Genomic DNA, 19,473 nt, shown 5'->3' with positions numbered 1-19,473 from the left:
AACCAGTTCTCGTAGATCAAATTATCCCCATTTAACCGATAGACCTCCATGAGATGTATTTTGTGCGATGGTCACAGGCTTTGAACTGCAACCCGTGACACTAGAATGTGTAATTACTTAGAATTCTATTCTTGAAATATTTGTATTATGAAAATCACATTCTTACAACTATTGTAGGTGGAGGTGTACAAACGGTCGGTTCAGTTATTACCTGAATCGAATTACCTAAAATGTAAAAATATTTAACCGTTACTAAACCAAAATTTTTTTTCAAATACATTAGCTGAACCAAAATATTTCGGTTAATTCTGTCGGTTAATTGAATTAACCGAAATTTGTATGTTTTTGTCTTTTGGTTAAAATAAGTATAAAACATATAAAAATATATTGCTAATACTCATTTTTGTAATAGGTAAAAAAATATATATTATATACAATATTATTTATTTCGATTAATATAAAAATAATAGTTTAAAAAATACGTTGCTAATATAAAAATATATTATATATAATATATATTATTTATTTCGATTAATTACCTAATTTCAATTGAATTAATAGATAATCAAAATTTTAAAAATTATTAACAAATTTCCGATTGAATTAAATTCGACCACCAACTAATCAATCAAGTATATCGATTCGGTCGATTAATTCAATTTTCACTTTTAACTATAAACATAAGGGCATGTAATATTGTGACGGGCATTTACATGATCAAATTCGAATTCTAGAAGGCACCAACTCCATGTACATAAACAACACTGATTCTGTCATTCAAACTCATCCATTGCTTGTTCAAAACCATCTGTAATGAATTGAGAATTAAAATGTAATCTAAAACAATGAAGTAATTAAATTATTATAAGCTAACATAAATATAAATAAATACCTTTGAAATAGTGTCAGTCATACACTGTTAATGTGTAATTGATATATTGAAAATAAATATCTATTAAAATTTACTTATAGAATGACGAAGAGAGAAACAAATACTAAGTGGTAAGTTTATAGAATTCCCTACTAATTAAATATATATCCCTAATTTAAGAAAAGTAAGTGACATTTTATTAAGCCCATTATTAACATTTATATTGCAACATTGTAAATTTTAATTTAATTAAAAATTTTAAATTTAATGGACTCATGTATTATCACAATTAAGTAATTTAATTTTTTTAAAAAATCACAAAATAAGCATACCCTAACGGGTTCATCTGTTTGGTGTTTTCTTTTTTTTTTTCATTCTTATTCTCCTGCTCTTGCGTTTCCAACCAGAAAAAAGAAGAAGAAGAATCTATATCTCAAGCATCAATCAAAGTAAAATTTTGAGGAATTGAATCTACAATTGGTTTTCTCTTTTCTTATTCCAGGCTAGTGTTGATAACCCATTTCCAATTGCTTTCAAAAGTTCCATTGTTCTTTTTTTTAGTCTTATTATGTATTCTTTTATGTGAATCTTAAGTGGATTAGATATATGTTTTTTAATATTTTGTGTCCAATGTTGAAATTGAAAGTAAAGAAAGTTAAGAGATAATGAGATTACCTTCTTGTTATGTTATCTTTTGTCTTGATTTACTTGCTCAACGTTTCCAACTAATTTTTATCTCAAACCACTGTTCAAATCTTGTCCTAATGTGGGTTCTTGAGGTTGTAGGAAGATTCGTGGCAAACCACCCAAGTTTCAAGTTTCTCTATCCTTATTTTTTTTTAACCTCTTATCCTACATTTAATCTCCTTTTACTTATCAGTTTTGAAGTTTCAAAGTTAAGAAAGATTTCATTTAATATTTAGATGAGAAAGCAGGTAGTAGCCTGGAAAAATCACCAAAATGTTCTTTTTTTAACTTATGAACCCCATGCTCATGTCAAAATAAGCATTAGATACTGGTTTCCAGCAAAAATACTTCCAAGGCAAATGAAAATTTAAAGCAACGTAGCCTACAGTGCAATTGATCTCCTTAATAAATAACAGTTCTATTTACTTCAGTTTTCATCAATGAAAAATTTTGGAGAATTGGAAAAACAATAATTTTAAAACACACACATAGCAGAGAAAAATGTGAGATGGCAGTGAAGTATGGAACTCGGCTATGCTCTATTTTTGGTTCCGTGAGGATTTTGACGTGTTTAATGACATGAATGACCTTGGTCAGCTAATATGAAAGTAGCATGTTGGGCATGTTTTTTGGTAAAATAAAAAGGTGGTCTTGTTTAACTAATAAGCATTAAGTTAATGAAGGTGAGATTTGCATGTTTCTGTAAGAGAGAAGAGTTGGTCCATGGTGTTCTTTAGTTTAAATTTTCAGACTGTTCTTGCCTCTATGATGTTGCCTTTTTCTTTATCATTTGTAATAAGGTTTGACCTTTCAGCTGAGAGACAAAAGAGTTCATGAATGAATGGCCTCAGGTGTTAAGCTGAATCATAATTAATTTTTTCCCTATAGCATGTGCAGAGTTCATCAATGGCATGTAAAAGAAAACATGCTGCCACCCCTTGTACACGGAAAAAGCCTCCACCATCAGCTCCTGTACAGAATACTAGGACTCCAATGTAAAATTTTAGTTTGTGTTTCGAACTCCGGAAGATGAAGAACGTTACTACCAAAAGTTCTGTCACCAAGAAGTCAGGGCTGGAAGGGTAAGGTAATTGACTTTGACTGCTTGCAATGTATTAATTTTCCATATATCTCAATATTTGTGGAATTTGGGTGGATGGAATTTTTGAGATTGAGTATCGTTCATGAGAACTTAAAGCATTTTATAGTAATGCCTCTTGTGTTGAATTGAATAGCCATGGTAATGAGTTTTATGTTGGTAGATTTAAGACTTATGTGACGGGTAAAGAAATTTTGGTAACCAGACAATTTTCTAGCCAATGCCTCAGGGGTAGTTAAGGAAGGAGAAATCAATACTCAGCTCAAATACCCTTGGTCTTGCTCGGGAATTTTTGCCGATGAAACCTTAATGCAAACCCCTTCCTCTACCGCTCTTTTGACTATTCATGACCGGTTACCACATCTAATCATTACACACAATATAAAACCTTTTGGAATAAGATATTCTACTAGAAGAAAATAAGATTATTGGTGGATTTCAAGATAAAAGATAAGCGAAAACCAAACTTGAGTAACTTTATATTTGAGGATAAGCATGAGTGCAGCTGTGTATTTGTTATGGTTATGAGTAAACTTCTTACCAGTTTTGGTATAAATACATCAAGTGATTCGACTGTTTCTCTTGTTCGAAGGATGGAAATTGAGAGATGCTCATTACATCAAATGGGTTACGAGGAAACTACTGAATTTAATTGGGTAAAAGTAACGACGGTAGATAAAGGAGGGAACCACAAATGGAAGTAGAAGAACCCGAGAATCTAGTTCAGATGCAATCTTTTTGTGAATCCTTTAGTACTCAAGGTGCGTAAAAGTCGATTTTAGAAAAATTATAGATGGATTGCGAATTAGGTTGAAATTCATGGAACAACGATAAGGGACAATTTTAGAAAAATTAGATGGCTTGACTTCTAGGATTGAAGGCATGGAACAACGACATGAGACGCATCTTCGGGATTTATTTCCTCATTGCCTCCATAACGATGTTTAGTGAGTAAATGTTACCAACATGTTTCTTTTCTTTTCTTTAAAAAGTTTGACTATTTATTATTTTGTAAAAACGTTTAAATGTTACAAAAGTTGTGTTGTAGTTGTACATGGACTCTCCATGGTTTGGTTCATTACTCTTGATAGTTGAATCTTATTTATCTATGATTTTCTCATGAGTTCACAATTGGGAGCTGAGTTTGTTGATCCGACCTTTATTTGACAAAGTCATTTTGATATAACAAATACTATGCTTTGAATAAAAATCACTTTAAACAACACTTGATAGAAATTTGTACTTCAAATCATATTTAAAAGACAAAAATTTTAAATTTATAATTAGAAAAATTTTCAAGGCCAAGTTAATTAAAAACAATACTTCAAATGTTTGACATTTTCAAACAAGTTAAAAATGCTCCAGTGTGACAGTCCAAAATTGACCCTAGACGGGATGTGGTTTCGGGACCACAAAACCGAGGCATAAAAATAATTTAAAATTTATTTTGATGCCTATGATATGTGTTAAATTGTGTGTGACATTTTTGATGATTTGATTTAGTGTTATAAAGGTGAATTTCACTAGAAAGGACTTGTGTGAAAAAAATTTAGAAATGTGCTAGGCAATTGTAAGGTGGCCTATTAATACATGTGGGAAAATAGTTGTCCTTGCATGTCAAATAACCCACTCCTAAGGTGAGTGGCCGGCCATGACAAGGTTATATAAGGGAACATGTTTCCAACATGTTTTGCTAATGGTTGATGTTAGAATTGTTATTATATTGGTGTTGTAGGAAGAGAAACAAAAAAAAGTGTGTGTGTGTGGTTACCCTCCCCATTTCCGTGTATTGAACAAGGAAAACAAAAAAACAAAAAGAAAATTTTTGCTCATTCTATTCTCCATTGCCGTGACTTGAAGGAGGAAGAAGAAGGATTTCTTTTGTGCATGATTCGCTTGGTTGATGCTTAGGAAGAGGTAAGCACTTTGAAATCCTTGGAAATTTAGATATAAACTAGGTGATTAGTTCAAGTTCTATTCATCCCATGGATTAAATTTGGGTGTTTGGAGGCTTGGTATTTGGCCAAGTAGTTGAAGCTCTTGGTACATATACTTTTAAATGGAGGTTGAAATTTGGTTGTTCATGGGGAGGGGTGCGAATGTGGCCAATGAAAGGCCTTGATGAACTATATATGTGGCTTGGGTTTATGATATTCGGTTAAGGGATATTGTGCTAGCAAGGTTGGTTTAATATATACATGTAAGTTACTTTGTATTTGATGTTTAGAAAAAAAATAGTGAAAGGCAAAGTTAATGATGTTGGATAAATTTTTAGTAGAGTTGTGCTTAGGCATTCGGTCATTGATGAGCATTGTTGTAACCTAGTTGTAGTTGCAACTCCTAATCTTGAGATGGAATTTGTACACGTCGTTAAGTAAATGGTTAGGGCGAATGGGACTATGTGTTTGAAAGAATAAAATCGATACTATAATTGCTAGTATAAGTATTTGGCCATTCAATCAAGGGTATAGGTGATGTTAGACCAATTTTAGCACATTCGCTATATAAGTATACCCAATTATGATATTGCCTTTGATTGTATGAAATCAACTAAAATGGGTGGTTAGTAAGGATGGTTATCTAATATACGAATATGTATACGTGTAAGTACGATTGGATTATTGATAGAATAGTAAATTGCATAAGGCTATTGGCGAATAGCCAAGAACATAAGGTAGCAAGATAAAATTTTACCATGTCGTTCGCATGTTATATTATCATTAGAATGTGGATACCAACATATGTACCCAAGCGATTGAATGAGTTGATTTATTTGTTTAAGCTCAAGATCCTAAAGGAGGCGTCCAACAAAGGGAAATCGAAGGTCAACGAGTAGCCGACTTGGAATTATTTGCCCAACACTAGGTAAGTCATTAAGCACATATGTTTGATATTGCTTAAATGATTGGAAAATCTATGAAATTGTGTTTAATGGAATGCTATATATGTATAAATGAAATTGTATATGTATGGAGTGAGGATAATTGTTGAATGTAAAAGAAATAGTGGAATGTGTAGAAAGTTTGCTTCCCAAGCCTGTGTGTGCGGCAATACGTGTGTATGGTGACGAGATTGGCACTAAGTGTGCGTGCTGGAAATATAAGGCACTAAGTGTGCATGCTGGAAAAATATGACACTATGTGTGCAAGCTGAAAAAATACGGCACTGGGTGTGCGAGCTCGGAAGGTATGGCACTGTGTGTGCGGGCTTAAATTGCGTGGCACTAAGTGTGCGAAATCGAGTATTAAGCACTGTGTGTGCGTACTCTATATATATGGAGGTTGTGTCTCCATCGAGTTGAGTATGGACAGCGGATCGGGTAAGTACCTCGAGCTCATGACGAATAGAGAATACGTTCATGCTTGGGGTTGAATTTGGTAAGCCTTAAATCTATGTGATGATTGAAATTGTATGGTTGTGCTGGAAAATGAGTTAATGTGTAAAAATGTTTCGATTATCTTGTTGTGTAGAATATGAAATGTGGATGTATGACTTGGTACGAGATTGGACCGAAAGGTCCGAGGTATTATGGTATAGATTCGATATGGATGAGTACCTAGCCTCGTTTGTTGTACATGTTGTAGTAACTTTATCGTGGGATTGATGAATGCTTATGACTTACTGAGTTGTAAACTCACTCGGTGTTTTTCTTGTCACCCATTTTAGGTCTCTCGGACTCGTATTGTTTGCGTGATCGGGACCGTCGCTGAAGTCATCACAACGGCTGAAATCTTGTGGTATTGTTTTTGTTGTTGAAGAACATTTGGCATGTATAGGCTATTATATTTTGTCGAATTGTGGGTTGTAAACTTTAAGCCATGTGAAAATGGCCTATGTGGTCGTCGAGTGGGATGCTAGAACCTATAGCCACGAGTCTTAGAAACTCTAATTTTGATAAGGCGGCCATAATTTGTTTCATGTATGATGGATGATTAAGGCCAAGGGAAAATTCATGAAATTGGCATAGTCTACTGCAGTAACTGTTGCGGACAGCAGCAGTGAGATGAGATTGAAAAATCACTAAAAATAGTAGAAGTAGAATTAAATAGTGAGTAAATTATGGAACTGAACCTTGATGAATCTATTTTTATATGGACGAAACGAAACGACCATATGAGCAGTATACTGAGAAATATTAAAGTTCTCGTGAGACAGGGCCAGAACGGTTTCTGGGTCCCCTGTCGCGACTTTGAAAATTTACCATAAATTATCCAGAAAGAATTAGGAGTCATGCCTTATATGTACAGATTTCATTTTGAGTCTAGTTTCATTAGAAACAAACGGCACCAGTATTAAAGCCCTGTACAGAGAGATATCCAAGTTGTAACGCGCGAAGGTCAGAGCAGTCAATCCCTGTAACATGGGTGACTTTAACTAATAAACTGTACCAATTGGCCCAACCAAAATTCTAAAATAAATCCATGGATGGGTATATGAGTCTAAATTCAGGAAAATTTACGAAACCAGTTTCCGAGTTTTGAAACTCGAGATATGATTTTTAAGGCGACAGTGATGCAGTTTGCCAGCTAGGCTGGAAATGTGAAAAATAGTCTGTGTGACACATGAGAGTTGGTCTTAGAACCCCTCGTGTCCGACTCCGGTGACGGTATCGGGATGGGATGTTACATTTATTGGTATCAGAGCTATGGTTTAGTCGGTTCTAGGACTACCATAGCGCGTGTGAGTCTAGCTATACATGCCAAATTGTTAGTCTTTGAATAATGTGATGACTTGACGGTTGAAATTTTTGTTTTGATTAGCAATGGAACCCGGATAGAGAGACCCTTGGCGGATGACTTTGAAAGCGTGGCGGCTGCTCCCACGCAAGGGACACCGCTGTTGAGCCTCGGTCATCCGCGAATAATCAAAATGAAGGCGAAACAAGCCTTCTTCACCATGATGAATGAGTGGGTCGCGAATATGCCTCAACCAACCCACTGTCCAACCATTCCGAATTTAAATACTCCACCCCAAGAGCTCGTAATGCCTTGATTCTTGATTCTGTGAGGCTGAGTAAACCACCAGTAGACCTGATTAGGAAGCGGGGCTGAGGAGTTCAAGGCCATAGTTCTTGATGATGCCGAAAAGGCCGAGTTACGCTCGATAACACCATTCGAGTGTTAGATGAACTGTCATGCACACCCGATGAATGTCTTAAGTGTGCTATATCCTTGTTATGAGACTCGACTTACTATTGGTGGAGGACTTTAATTTCCATAGTCCCAAGCGAACGAGTTACTTGGGATTTCTTTCAATCAAAATTTGAAAGAAATACATTAGTCAACGGTTCATCGATCGAAGCGTAAGGAATTCTTGGAACTCAAGCAAGGCCATATGACAATGTCTGAATCTGAACATGAGTTAAGTAAGACTCGATCGGTATGCCCGGAGTGTGTGGCTGATGAGGTTGCTATGTGCAAAAGATTTGAAGAAGGATTGAATGAAGAGTTAAAGTTACTAGTGGGAATTTTGGAGATAAAGGAGTTCGTGACACTAGTCGAACGAGCACGCAAGGCGGAAGAACTTGGAAAGGAAAAGAAGAAGGCTGAATTTGAACCAAGAGATTACCGTAAAAGATCAACGAGTAAAGCTCCGTTCTCGGTTGTAAAGAGGTTCGGGGAGGACACCAAGAAGTCGAGGGCGATCGGGAATTTCCATTAGAGCCCGACCATCGACGGACTCCCGAGCTACTTGGTAGCTAGTGTGGGCAATAATCGTCAAGAGAGACTGAATGCCCCCAATGTGGAAGACGACACCTAGGTGAATGTTGGGGTAAGTCTGTTAACAAGACTTATTACGGATGTGGTTCAAGGACCACTTCATTAGAGATTGCACGAGCTAGATGAGAAGAATAAGATGCAAGGTGCAAGATCTAGTGGGGCGACGGCTAGAGGTAGACCCCGAGGATTTCGAGGAGGTAGGGGTGGTAATCGAGAGGAGCCAACGATACTGCTGTTCGGTCCGAGACCCGTGCTCTGCTAGAGCATATGCCATCCGCAGCACGAGAGGAGGTATCCTCCTGACGTTATCACTTTGGTACTTTTACTCTCTTTGATACTAGTGTGATTGCATTGATTGACCCTGCTCTACTCATTCATAGGTATGTGAAACTTTAGCATCCATAGAAGACTCTACTGTTGAGTCTCGAGTTCGTAATTCGAGTGTCAAACCCTTTGGGTCAATACGTGCTTCGTTGATAAAGTGTGCAAGAGATGCCCCTAATAATTCGAGAATCTGTTTTTCCGCCGATCGATGCTTCTACCATTTGATGAATTCGATGTTATTCTTGGTATGGATTGGTGATCCGTACATGATGCGATGGTGGATCGCAAAAGGAAAACCATTGTTTTGAGGAGTGCAAATAATGAGGTAGTCCGAGTCGAGTCTCTTCGATTTAAAAGGAGTGCCGATAATATCTTCTATGACCGCTCGGAGATATGTGAAAAGGGTGTGAAACATACCTTGCGTATGTGTTGGAAAGTAAAGAGACGGAAAAAAACTTCGAATCGGTATCGATGGTTTGTGAGTATTCGATGTTTTTCCGGAGGAGTTCTGGATTGCCACCGGTTCGAAAGTGGAATTGACATCGGTTGTACGGCACTACGCCGATCTCAATAGCTCCGTATCGTATGGCATTAACGGAGTTAAAGGAATTGAAGGTTCAATTGCAAGAATTGACGGATAGAGGTTTCGCTCGACCGAGTTTTTCTCCATAGGGCGCACCGGTATTGTTTGTGAAAAAGAAGGACTAAGCATGAGGTTGTGCATCGACTACCGTCAACTCAATAAAGTGACGATAAAGAATAAATATCCGCTGCCACGAATTGACGATTTGTTTGATCAATTAAAGGGAGCCTCGGTGTTTTCAAAGATAGATTTGAGGTCGGGATACTATCGGTTGAGGGTCCGAGAATCGGACATACCCAAAACCGCTTTTAGAACAAGGTACGGTCCTACTGAATTCTTGGTGATGCCGTTTGGGCTCACTAATGCCCTACGGTGTTTATGGATTTAATGAATAGAATTTTCAGGCCATACTTGGATCGGTTCGTAATTGTATTTATCGATGACATTTTGGTCTATTCGAGAGATGAAATCGAACATCTTGAACACCTAAGGCTAGTGTTGCAAATCTTACGAGATAAGCGATTATCGCAAAGTTCAAGAAATGTGAATTTTGGTTGAAAGAGGTTAGCTTTTGGGGCACGTGGTGTCCGTGACGGTGTCGAGGTGGACCCAACAAAATTTCGCCATAGTCAATTGGAAACCTCCAAGGAATGTTACCAAGGTAGGAGCTTTGGGGCTTGCTTACACTACCGACGGTTTGTAAAAGGATTCTCGATGACACCACACCCATGACAAAACCGCTTTGAAAGATGTCAAATTTGAATGGACGGAAAAGTGTCGGAAAAGTTTCACCAATTGAAAACCCATTTGACGAAAGCTCCACTTCTAGTACAAATTAAATCGGCAAAGAGTTTGTCATCTATAGTGATGCCTCCCTACTTGGGTTAGGTTGCGATTGATGCAAGAAGGTCGAGTTGTGGCCTATCGTCGAGACAATTAAAGCCACATGAGAAAAATTATCCAACCCATGATCTCGAATTGGTCGCCATCGTATTCGCCTTAAAGATATGGCGACATTACTTATTTGGTGAGAAGTGCCATGTGTATTCGGATCACAAAAGTCTCAAATATTTGATGACTCGAGAGACTTAAATCTGCGACAAAAGACGATGGCTCGAGTTGTTAAAAGATTATGAACTCGTCATTGATTATCACCCGGAAAGGCTAATGTGGTTGCGGATGCCTTAAGTCCAAATCACCGCTTGCTTCTGACGATGAATGTACACTTGTCTATTCTACCCGACAATGTGTTAGTAGCGAATTAAAGGCCAAACCATTGTTGGCTCATCAAATTCGGGAAGCTCGAAAAGTTGATGAGGAGTTGCTTGCAAAGCGGGTGAGTGTGTTGAACAAGGAATCGAGTTTCAAATTGATGATGACGATTGTTTGAGGTTCGAAGTCGTCTGTGTGTTCCAAAGAATTGAACTTATTTCGATAATTCTAAATGAAGCCCATTGTAGTCGAATGTCAATCCACCCGGTAGTGCTAAAATGTACAATGACCAAACGCCAATTTTGGTGGCCCGTATGAAACGAGACATTTCAATTTGTTTCAAGGTGTCGATATGTCAACAAGTGAAAGCGGAACATCAAGTGCCATCGGGATTACTTCACCGATCATGATACCGAATGGAAATGGGATCGAGTAACAATGGACTTTGTGTGCAGGTTACCATTGACTCGAATAAGAAAGACTCGGTTTGGGTCATTGTTGATAGACCGACCAAGTCTGCTCATTTTATCCCCGTCTGCACGGATTTTTCGCCGATAAGTTGGCGTAATTATCGTCTCCCAAATTGTTCGATTGCATGGGGTACCTATTTCTATCGTGTCGGATAGAGACCCAAGATTTACGTCGCGGTTTTGGAAGAAATTGCAAGAGGCTTTGGGTACCAAACGCATTTTAACCTTTTCACCCCCAAACCGATGGTCAATCCGAACGGATAATTCAAATACTCGAGGATATGTTGAGATGTTGCATCCTTGAGTTTAGTGGTGCATGGGAACAGTATTTACCTTTGGTTGAATTCGCCACAACAATAGCTTTCAATCAAGTATCAAGATGGCGCCTTACGAGGCTTTATACGATGCGTAAATGCCGCACCCCATTATTCGGACCTAACTTAGTGAAGGAAAAATCTTGAGGTTGATTTGGTTAAGGATGCCGAGCAAAAGTTCGAGTAATTCGTGAAAGTTTGAAAGTCGCCTCGGATCGCCAAAAGTCGTGATGCGGATTTGAAAAGAAAAGATATTGAATATCGTGTTGGAGACAAGGTATTTCTCAAAGTCTCACCCCGGAAGAAAGTGCTTAGATTTGGCCGTAAGGGCAAATTGAGTCCGAGGTTCATCGGTCCATATGAGATATCCGAACGAGTCGGTCCATCAGTGTCGTTTGATTTTGCCCTCGAGCTCGAAAAGATTCACAATGTTTTCATGTCTCGATGCTTGACGATATAGGTCGATCCATCGCACGTAATTGCTCCATCTCGAGATTGAGATTCACCTAATTTGAGCTATGAAGAGGAACCGTTCGCATTATGAGGCGTGAAGTAAAGAGTTGCGAATAGGAAAATACCGTTAGTGAAGGTGTTGTGGCATAAACACGGAATGGAAGAAGCCACTTTGGAGCTTGAGGACTCTATGAAAGAGCGATACCCAGCCTATTTACCGGTAAGATTTTTGGGGACGAAAATTTCTTAAGTGGGGGAGAGTTGTGACAGCCCAAAATTGACCCTAGACGGGATGTGGTTTCGGGACCACAAAACCGAGGCATAAAAATAATTTAAAATTTATTTTGATGCCTATGATATGTGTTAAATTGTGTGTGACATTTTTGATGATTTGATTTAGTGTTATAAAGGTGAATTTCACTAGAAAGGACTTGTGTGAAAAAAATTTAGAAATGTGCTAGGCAATTGTAAGGTGGCCTATTAATACATGTGGGAAAATAGTTGTCCTTGCATGTCAAATAACCCACTCCCTAAGGTGAGTGGCCGGCCATGACAAGGTTATGGGCAAGGGAACATGTTTCCAACATGTTTTGCTAATGGTTGATGTTAGAATTGTTATTATATTGGTGTTGTAGGAAGAGAAACAAAAAAAGTGTGTGTGTGTGGTTACCCTCCCCATTGCCGTGTATTGAACAAGGAAAACAAAAAAAAAAAAAAAATTTTGCTCATTCTATTCTCCATTGCCGTGACTTGAAGGAGGAAGAAGAAGGATTTCTTTGTGCATGATTCGGCTTGGTTGATGCTTAGGAAGAGGTAAGCACTTTGAAATCCTTGGAAATTTAGATATAAACTAGGTGATTAGTTCAAGTTCTATTCATCCCATGGATTAAATTTGGGTGTTTGGAGGCTTGGTATTTGGCCAAGTAGTTGAAGCTCTTGGTACATATACTTTTAAATGGAGGTTGAAATTTGGTTGTTCATGGGGGAGGGGGGGTGCCGAATGTGGCCAATGAAAGGCCTTGATGAACTATATATGTGGCTTGGGTTTATGATATTCGGTTAAGGGATATTGTGCTAGCAAGGTTGGTTTAATATATACATGTAAGTTACTTTGTATTTGATGTTTAGAAAAAAAATAGTGAAAGGCAAAGTTAATGATGTTGGATAAATTTTTAGTAGAGTTGTGCTTAGGCATTCGGTCATTGATGAGCATTGTTGTAACCTAGTTGTAGTTGCAACTCCTAATCTTGAGATGGAATTTGTACACGTACGTTAAGTAAATGGTTAGGGCCGAATGGGACTATGTGTTTGAAAGAATAAAATCGATACTATAATTGCTAGTATAAGTATTTGGCCATTCAATCAAGGGTATAGGTGATGTTAGACCAATTTTAGCACATTCGCTATATAAGTATACCCAATTATGATATTGCCTTTGATTGTATGAAATCAACTAAAATGGGTGGTTAGTAAGGATGGTTATCTAATATACGAATATGTATACGTGTAAGTACGATTGGATTATTGATAGAATAGTAAATTGCATAAGGCTATTGGCCGAATAGCCAAGAACATAAGGTAGCAAGATAAAAATTTTACCATGTCGTTCCGCATGTTATATTATCATTAGAATGTGGATACCAACATATGTACCCAAGCGATTGAATGAGTTGATTTATTTGTTTAAGCTCAAGATCCTAAAGGAGAGGCGTCCAACAAAGGGAAATCAAGGTCAACGAGTAGCCGACTTGGAATTATTTGCCCAACACTAGGTAAGTCATTAAGCACATATGTTTGATATTGCTTAAATGATTGGAAAATCTATGAAATTGTGTTTAATGGAATGCTATATATGTATAAATGAAATTGTATATGTATGGAGTGAGGATAATTGTTGAATGTAAAAGAAATAGTGGAATGTGTAGAAAGTTTGCTTCCCAAGACTGTAAAAGGGCAATACGTGTGTATGGTGACGAGATTGGCACTAAGTGTGCGTGCTGGAAATATAAGGCACTAAGTGTGCATGCTGGAAAAATATGACACTATGTGTGCAAGCTGAAAAATACTGACCTGGGTGTGCGAAAGCTCGGAAGGTATGGCACTGTGTGCGGGCTTAAATTATGTGGCACTAAGTGTGCGAAATCGAGTATTAAGCACTGTGTGTGCGCATTTCTATATATATGGAGGTTGTGTCTCCATCGAGTTGAGTATGGACAGCGGATCGGGTAAGTACCTCGAGCTCATGACGAATAGAGAATACGCTCATGCTTGGGGTTGAATTTGGTAAGCCTTAAATCTATGTGATGATTGAAATTGTATGGTTGTGCTGGAAAATGAGTTAATGTGTAAAAATGTTTCGATTATCTTGTTGTGTAGAATATGAAATGTGGATGTATGACTTGGTACGAGATTGGACCGAAAGGTCCGAGGTATTATGGTATAGATTCGATATGGATGAGTACCTAGCCTCGTTTGTTGTACATGTTGTAGTAACTTTATCAGTGGATTGATGAATGCTTATGACTTACTGAGTTGTAAACTCACTCGGTGTTTTTCTTGTCACCCATTTTAGGTCTCTCGGACTCGTATTGTTTGCGTGATCGGGACCGTCGCTGAAGTCATCACAACGGCTGAAATCTTGTGGTATTGTTTTTGTTGTTGAAGAACATTTGGCATGTATAGGCTATTATATTTTGTTGGGGATTCTTAGATTTTCTTTTAGCATTTTTGAATGAGATACTAAGTTCTTTGTTTAACCATGACCAAATTGAAACGGTATGGTGTTGTGGTATTCGCCATGTTATATCCATAAGTATGATTCATGCATGTTGCATGGTAAGTAAGATTTAAGCTTTGGATATGTGTGTATATTTGGATATAAGCCACTTGAGAATTCTGCCATTGCACCTACATGAATATATGTTTGCACATGATGAATTGGTATGACATGCATACTATTTTAAGGTGTCTATTTGCTTGTGATGTTGTTTCGGTTATGAAATAAATGAGAGATGTATAGAACTACAATATGTAATGCGTTAATTAGGAAAATGTATGCTGTTTTTTTGTGTAGTATTATGTAAAATTGGCCTACATAGACATGCATATTCGGCCAAAGGAAGTAGATTGGTGCATGTATTCGGTTAGAGGCAACCATATTGAAGCCTTATCTTGGCTTAGATTGTTGACCAAATGGGTAATAAGTGAGGATGGTTGCAATAATATACAAACATACATATGCATGTGTAATTGAATTATGAATGTTTAGCAAGAGGGTTAAACTAGTTGATTTATTGATTAAGCTCAAGGAGTTAAAGAAGGAGAATCAAGCAAGGGAAAGACGGTAAGGTCATCGATGAAGCCGACTTGGACTGCTTTTACCGAACACAAGGTAAGTCATTGGGCGATATTTGGTGTTGATTTAAATGATCAATATATATATGCAAATGTGTTTAAATGAGTTGGTGTGTAAATGGAAATGTGTGTGTATGGAATGATGCCATTGTTGAATGTATAAAGGCAGCAAAATACATAAGGTATTGGTCTCGCACTAAGTGTGCGGGTATAAATGGACACGTGACAAGATTGGCACTAAGTGTGGGTTTAAATTGTACAGCACTAAGTGTGCGAGTTTGATTATATAGCACTAAGTGCGCGAGTTGAATACATATAGCACTAAGTGTGCGGATTCACTATATGCTCTTGCATTACAATTGGCACCGAAAAGTGTGCGACATTATCGAGCTAATCCCTTGACAGTGGATCGGGTAAGTACCTCGAGCTCATGACGAATAGAAAATATGTTCATGCTCGGGGTTGAATTTGGTAAGCCTTAAATCTATGTGATGATTGAAATTGTATGATTGTGGTGGAAATGAGTTAGTGTGTGAAAATGCCTCAAATATCTTGTTGTGTAGAATATGAAATGTGGATGTATGACTTGGTATAGATTCGATATGGATGAGTACCTAGCCTCGCTTATTGTTTCATGTTGTAGTAACTTTATCAATGGATTGATGAATGCTTATGACTTACTGAGTTGTAAACTCACTCGGTGTTTTTCTTGTCACCCATTTTAGGTCTCTCGACTGTATTGTTTATGTGATCGGGACCGTGCTGAAGTCATCACACCGCTGAAATCTTGTGGTATTGTTTTTGTTGTTGAAGAACATTTGGCATGTATAGGCTATTATATTTTGTCGAATTGTGGGTTGTAAACTTTAAGCCATGTGAAATGGCCTATGTGGTCGTCGAGTGGGATGCTAGAACCTATAGCCACGAAGTCTTAGAAACTCAAATTTTGATAAGGTGGCCATAATTTGTGTCGTGGTATGATGGATGATTAAGGCCAAGGAAAAATTCATGAAATTGGCATAGTCTACTGCAGTAACTGTTGCGGACAGCAGCAGTGAGATGAGATTGAAAAATCACTAAAATAGTAGAAGTAGAATTAAATAGTGAGTAAATTATGGAACTGAACCTTGATGAATCTATTTTATATGGACGAAACGAAACGCACCATATGAGCGGTATACTGAGAAATATTAAGGTTCTCGTGAGACAGGGCCAGAACGGTTTCTGGGTCCCCTGTCGCGACTTTGAAAATTTACCATAAATTATCCAGAAAGAACTAGGAGTCATTCCTTATATGTAAAGATTCCATTTTGAGTCTAGTTTCATTAGAAACAAACGGCACCAGTATTAAAGCTCCTGTACAGGGAGATATTCAAGTTGTAACGCGCGAAGGTCAGAGCAGTCGGTCCCTGTAACATGGGTGACTTTAACTAATAAACTGTACCAATTGGCCCAACAAAAATTCTAAAAATAAATCCATAGATGGGTATATGAGTCTAAATTCAGGAAAATTTACGAAACCAGTTTCCGAGTTTTGAAACTCGAGATATGAGTTTTAAGGCGACGGTGACGCAGTTTTCCAGCCTGACTGGTAATGTCAAACTGGTTGGTATCTTTGAGAGGGTTTGGCCGTTAACCTCGTGTCCGGCTAACCGCGCCGGTCTCGATTTAGGGGTGTTACAGTGGCTACATCCGGCTAAGACCAAGGCATTCGTATGAGACATTCTATTCGGCTAAGACCCAAGGCATTTGTTCACATGGTTATATCCTGTTATATTCAAGAATCTTGGGCTGGAGGTGAGTGTTGGTTGCTGTAATAAATTCAATGAGTACACTCAAAAGCCCAAAGAATGAGGTACGCTTATATGTGCATTGAAAGTCGACATGTTTGAGCAACATTCGCTCAATCGACTAATGAATTTCAGTTATTGAATTGATTGATACTTTGTGAAATTATATAATGATGAAGTGTGAAGTAAGAATGTATTAATGAAATGATGCATTTGGCTATGTGAATGTATTGCTGTAATTAGAGTTGATTATATTCCTTGAGACTTACTAAGCATAAAATGCTTACCCCGCTGCTTTGGCTCTCGCTTTCTAGATTTCGCTCAAGCAATCGGATTTGGGATCATGAAGTCAAGTCATCCACACTATCAAGCCTCCATTTTGGTATAAATTTTTGGTTGAACTTGAGATGGCATGTATAGGACTACCCTTGTTGGTTAAATATGTTGTGATGTATATATGTACGGCCATGCGTAAAATGGCTCAAAAAGGAAGCATGAACTTAGACTATTTGTGGTTTGTATGTATATATTTGTGTCATGATGTGGCAATGGATTGAAATGGGAATGTTGGTCACATGATCAGCCATTGGCATGGTTAAAATGATCATATATGAACCTATGTATGGCAAGACTAGTTGGTTCATGGAGACTACCAAATAGGTAAGACCTACCTTAAAACAGATGCTGCCAGCTGCAGTGACGTGAATGTGAAAATCACCAAAATTTGTAGGAATGGTATTAAATAGTGAATAAGCTATGTAAATGAACCTTGATGAGTCTATTTTCATATGGAAGAAACGAAATGGTCATAGGAGTTACATGTTAAGAGATATTATATATTGTGAGACAGGGCCAGAACGGTTTCTGGGTCCCTGTCGCAACTTTAAAAATTTACTATAAATTATCCAGAAAGAATTAGGAGTCATGCCTTATATGTACAGATTCTACTTTGAGTCTAGTTTCATTAGAAACAAACGGCACCAGTGTTAAAGCCCTGTACAGAGAGATATTCAAGTTATAACGCGCGAAGGTCAGAGCAGTCGATCCCTGTAACATGGGTGACTTTAACTAATAAACTGTACCAATTTGCCAGACCAAAATTCTAGAAATAAATCCATGGATGGATATATGAGTCTAAATTCAGGAAAATTTACGAAACCAGTTTCCGAGTTTTGAAACTCGAGATATGATTTTTAAGGCGACAGTGACGCAGTTTTCCAGCCTGACTGGAAATGTCAAATTGGTGGGCAAAACATGTGAACTTGGCTTGTTAACTCCTCGTGTCCGGCAATCGCGATGGTCTCGGTTCGGGTGTTACATAGACTCTCAATATATGGTTACTTTTGGTTTACTTAGATACATTAGTAATGAGAATTATAAGTTGAGAAGAATTTATTTTAATTGAGAGTTGAGGATTTTGCTTGAATTCCCTTCAAATTCATGGAGAAAGCTTTATACTTTGCAGCATCCAAGCTCCTAGAACATTCATGTAGTTGTTATATCTGATCGATGTAGCCGCGGGTCCCTTCTTCCCTTAAAGAACTATTTTGGAACTTTAAACTCTGAAACTAAGCTCACCACTATAATTTCTAGGGCTAAAGGATTGTTAGAACAAAGGACCCAATCCATGTCCTCAACGTAAGGACGTAGCGCCTAGATGTCTTGACACAAGGCATCCATCTCCAACCGCCACAAATTGTATTTACTCTATATCCTTTTCCTCCCACAGAGGCATGATATTGTCATTGTGGTCAAAGTGGTCCGAATGCATCTTTCTCATCATCTCGCTTGTTCTTCTAAGCTACTTTTGATGAAAAAGTTGTTGTCTCAGATTCAGATTTTGTTGTAACATCTACCCTTTAAAGTGCGATTTGCTCCTCGTAAGCTCATAAGCTGTTGATGTTACATCTCCTAGTCAAAAGGATTAGAAATTCCTTTATTTGAAGAAAAATTAAGATTGAAAATTGATGGATGCCTCATTGGTCTAAATTACCTAGGTTCTCTCTGCCTAGTGAGTGAACCAACCAAATAAAAGATTTGACCTTTGAGGGGGTTGTCGTGATCTTTCCTCTCGGTTTGAAGGTAGGTGATTCAGAATCACTCATTCAGTGATCCATCTCTGACTTTCTAATTGAATCTAAAGGTCAGAAGTGTGTCCACACTAAACGCTCCAATTGTTGATAGATCTTTTTCACCCCCTATCTCATGGTGTTTTTCTTTGTATTTATAAGGTATGGTTCCTTGATGGGACATGCTAGGGATAATAGGGTTCCATGCATGAGGACACATTATCCCCTTAAACATGATGTAACACCCCAATTTTTGGGCCTAGAAGTATTGGGCCTTGAGTCTGGGTTCGGCTGGAAAACGGCCCGAATAATTTGGATGTTATTATTATTATTTCGTATGTTTAGTTTAGTAATTAAATAAATTACAAAGGGTTTATGGTGTGGGAGAAAAAGGCCCAAGAGTAAATTTAATTCGAGACAATTCCTGAATTTTAATTTTGGGAGAGAGGGTTCAGCGATATGGGCTTTTAAAGTTGAGCTGGTAAAATAGGACACAAATAAGGCCTTGGTAAAGTGGCAAGGTGGGC

At 37.7% G+C, this 19,473-nt stretch overlaps 1 long non-coding RNA gene across 1 annotated transcript; it reads left to right on the top strand.

The window, feature by feature from the left end:
• Positions 1-1,196: 1,196 nt before the first annotated feature.
• On the top strand, positions 1,197-6,615 carry LOC128279476 (uncharacterized). Its single transcript, XR_008269662.1, has 2 exons — positions 1,197-2,645; positions 6,324-6,615. It is a non-coding gene; the product is annotated as an uncharacterized LOC128279476 (long non-coding RNA).
• The last annotated feature ends 12,858 nt before the right edge of the window (positions 6,616-19,473 follow it).

This window comes from Gossypium arboreum, chromosome 8, assembly GCF_025698485.1.
Source record: "Gossypium arboreum isolate Shixiya-1 chromosome 8, ASM2569848v2, whole genome shotgun sequence".
In the NCBI taxonomy this organism is placed as follows: domain Eukaryota; kingdom Viridiplantae; phylum Streptophyta; class Magnoliopsida; order Malvales; family Malvaceae; genus Gossypium; species Gossypium arboreum.
This window is presented reverse-complemented; position numbering and strand designations above follow the sequence as displayed.